Here is a 4,256-nt window from a genome sequence, read left to right as displayed (position 1 = left end):
CCCTATTGGCACGCCAGGAGGAGTCCTCCTCCTAGTAGGAGTAGGACTCCTACTAGGAGGGGGAAGGAAGTGGGGAGGGAGAAGGAAAGGGGGGTGCCGCCCCCCCCCCTCTCCTAGTCCAATTTGGACCAGGGGGAGGAGGCGCGCGGCCCACCCTGGCTGCCCCTCTCCCTCCACTAAGGCCCATATGGCCCATTACTTCTCCCGGTAGGGTTCTGGTAACCCTCCGGCTCTCCGGTTTTCTCCGAAATCACCCGGAACACTTCCGGTGTCCGAATATAGCCGTCTAATATATCAATCTTTATGTCTCGACCATTTCGAGACTCCTCGTTATGTCCGTGATCACATCCGGGACTCCGAACTAACTTCGGTACATCAAAACTCATAAACTCATAATATAACTGTCATCGAAACCTTAAGCGTGCGGACCCTACGGGTTCGAGAACAATGTAGACATGACCGAGACACGTCTCCGGTCAATAACCAATAGCGGAACCTGGATGCTCATATTGGCTCCTACATATTCTACGAAGATCTTTATCGGTCAGACCGCATAACAACATACGTTGTTCCCTTTGTCATCGGTATTTTACTTGCCCGAGATTCGATCGTCGGTATCTCAATACCTAGTTCAATCTCGTTACCGGCAAGTCTCTTTACTCGTTTCGTAATACATCATCTCGCAACTAACTCATTAGTTGAAATGCTTGCAAGGCTTATGTGATGTGCATTACCGAGAGGGCCCAGAGATACCTCTCCGACAATCGGAGTGACAAATCCTAATCTCGAAATACGCCAACCCAACATGTACCTTTGGAGACACCTGTAGAGCTCCTTTATAATCACCAAGTTACGTTGTGACGTTTGGTAGCACACAAAGTGTTCCTCCGGCAAACGGGAGTTGCATAATCTCATAGTCATAGGAACATGTATAAGTCATGAAGAAAGCAATAGCAACATACTAAACGATCGGGTGCTAAGCTAATGGAATGGGTCATGTCAATCACATCATTCTCCTAATAATGTGATCCCTTTAATCAAATGACAACACATGTCTATGGTTAGGAAACATAAACATCTTTGATTAATGAGCTAGTCAAGTAGAGGCATACTAGTGACGTTTGGTTTGTCTATGTATTCACACAAGTATTATGTTTCCGGATAATACAATTCTAGCATGAATAATAAACATTTATCATGATATAAGGAAATAAAATAATAACATTATTATTGCCTCTAGGGCATATTTCCTTCAGTGTTAAGGCAGAAATAAGGAGGCTTAAAAAGGAATTGGAATGGCTTAGGAACGATCCTGCAAGGACTGCACCGAGCCATGCCGAGATTAAAACAAATGATCGATTGATCGAGTTATATCTGCGAGAGGAGATAATGTGGCGCCAAAGATCAAGGGTGGCATGGCTGTTAGTGGGAGATAGGAACACTCATTTTTTTCCACCTTAGAGCATCAAACAGAAGGCACAAAAATCTGATAAAAGCATTGCAGAAACAAGATAGGCAACTAACGGACGACCTATCGGAGATGCAGCAATTAGCTCTTTATTTTTATAGAACTTTATACACCTCGGATGGGGTGGAGGGTGTAAATGAGGTTCTTCAGCATGTCACTGGAAAGGTGACAGCAGCCATGAACGAGACCCTATTGGCGCCTTACAAGGAAGATGAAGTCAAGAAGGCGCTCTTTCAGATGTTCCCAACCAAGGCTCCAGGGCCTGACGGGTTCCCGGCGCATTTCTTCCAAAGGCACTGGGATATTTGTGGTGCTGCGGTCACACGTGCTGTCTTGAGTATAGTTCGAGGAGAAGAGAGCCCGTGCTTGTGTTAATGACACTGTTTTGGTATTAATTCCCAAGGTATCAAAACCAACTCTTCTATCTCAATTTCGACCAATAAGTTTATGCAATGTTTTCTACAAGATAGCATCGAAGGTTCTAGCAAATTGTTTGAAGGTAATTCTTCCTGAGGTTATTTCTGAGGAACATTCAGCCATTGTGCATGGTAGGCTTATAACCGATAACATAATCTCAGCTTATGAGTGCTTGCATTTCATGAAGAGGAATAGGTCAAAGAATAACAATTAATGTGCTCTCAAACTCGATATGATGAAGGCTTATACAGAGTGGAGTGGAATTATTTGGAAGCTATCATGAGGAAACTAGGCTTTGCTGCACCATGGGTCTCCATTGTCATGAACATGGTCACAACAGTTTCTTTCTCAGTCTTGTTTAATGGAAGTAAATTGGAGGAATTTAAACCATCGAGAGGTATTCTCAGGGAGACCCCATCTCTCCATACCTCTTCTTGTTGGCAGCAGAGGGCCTTTCGTGCCTGTTAAAATCTCAGAATGGATCATCCCAACTCAACGACATCAAGGTGGCTCCATCGGCTCCGTCAGTGAACCACCTTTTATTCGCGGATGATAGCATGATGTTCTTCAAGGCGAGCATGAATGGAGCAGAAGACGTGTCACACCTTCTGGATACGTATTGCATGGCCTCAGGTCAAAGGATTAATAAGGACAAATCATCTATTTTCTTCAGTAAGGGATGCCCACAGATTGTGAGAGATGCAGTCAAGGGGTGTCTTCAGGTTCCTATGAGTCTTTAAGTGATAGGTACCTTGGTATGCCCACAAATGTAGGACACTCAAAGAAGGGTACTTTTAAACACTTGAGTGATCGCGTTCGGGACAAGGTGAAAGGATGGATGGGTAAGTGTCTGTCTGCCGCAGGGAAGGAGGTTTTAATCAAGTCAGTAGCACAAGCTAACCCCGTATACTCGATGTCCTGTTTCAAGCTCCCTAGAGGCTTATGTGATCACATAAACTCCATCATCAGGAAATTTTGGTGGGGATGCAAGGAGGGGAAACGGAAACCGGTGTGGGTCTAATGGGAGGTAATGACAAGGCCTACGTACTTGGGAGGACTGGGTTTCAGAGACCTGGAACATTTTAACCTAGTAATTTTAGCTAGACAGGCTTGGAGGGTGCTGCAGGATCCGTCATCGTTCAGTGCAAGGATACTCAAGGCATTTTAGTTCCCCGATATAGATTTTCTTACGGCAGAGCTGGGCTCATGACCATCGTAGACTTGGCGAGCAATTTTAGAGGGACGAGATATCCTGAAGCAAGGCATCATACAAAGGATTGGCAACGGACAGTCGACGAACATCTGGGATCACAACTGGATACCCAAGGAGGGATCGCTGCGGCTAATAGTTTCTCTGGTCCAAGACCCGCGTCACCTAGTTTCGGACTTTCTACTTCCAGCGACCGGCTCCTGGAACAAAAATCTTGTACGCTTGTTGTTCCTGCCAACCGATGCTGAAGCTATCTTAAAGATTCTTGTTTGCACGAGTAACATCGAAGATTTTTGGGCATGGCATCTAGAGAAGAAGGAAAGGTTCATGCTAAGCTTATCATACAAGTTCATGGTCAAAACAAAAATCACTAGAGAAAACTGGCTTGAAGGCAGGAGCAGGTCTTCGAGCAATGACAGAGAGGAGAAGGACTGGACCGAGCTTTGGTCCCTAACGCGGGGTGGGGGGGAGGGGGTCGACCACGAGGCACGCTGGAGGCGGAGGAGCCGAATTGACCGAATCACCAGTGACCCCAGGCGTCGTCTGCGCTCGCTCGCCCTCCTCCGTCCTCTCGGACACCGGCCATCATCGGCGTTGGTGCCCCGGCTCCCATCCTCCACAGGTCGTCGTTTCGGCCATTTATCACGGCTTTTGGCTCGTCGGATCTTTGATTCCGGGCATCCTCCCCCTAGGCGGCTCTGGCCGGCCTCGCGTCGCGCTCCTGCTCCGGCAACGGTGGTGGCGGCGGTGGCGGCTCATCGAGGGGAAACCCTTCGAGCTTACGCCTCCCCTTGTTCGCGGGCCCCTGCGCTGGCAGGCCGGGGCATCCTGGGCCGCAGCCCGTCTCCCTCCTTCCCTACCCCCCCCCCCTCTGCTAGGTCGGACCGGGTGGGCCGGGCCCCCTCTCCGGGCCTTTCCGCATGCCCTAGGCCCACTGCTACCTCTTGAGCACTGCGTTGGCACTAGTAGAAAAAGGGCCATTTGTCCCGGTTCATAAGGCCCATCTGTCCCGGTTGCGGAACCGGGACTAAAGGGTCGTTACTAATGCCCTTGGCCTTTAGTCCCGATTCTTACACAAACCGGGACAAATGGGCCTCCATGTGGCCGCTGTGGCGAGCCCAGGTAGGAGGGCCTTTAGTCCCGGTTGGTGGCACCAACCGA

The sequence above is a fragment of the Triticum aestivum genome, chromosome 7A (genome assembly GCF_018294505.1).
Source record: "Triticum aestivum cultivar Chinese Spring chromosome 7A, IWGSC CS RefSeq v2.1, whole genome shotgun sequence".
In the NCBI taxonomy this organism is placed as follows: Eukaryota; Viridiplantae; Streptophyta; class Magnoliopsida; order Poales; family Poaceae; genus Triticum; species Triticum aestivum.
The sequence above is the reverse complement of the archived record's forward strand: the minus strand, read 5'-3'. Positions refer to the sequence as shown.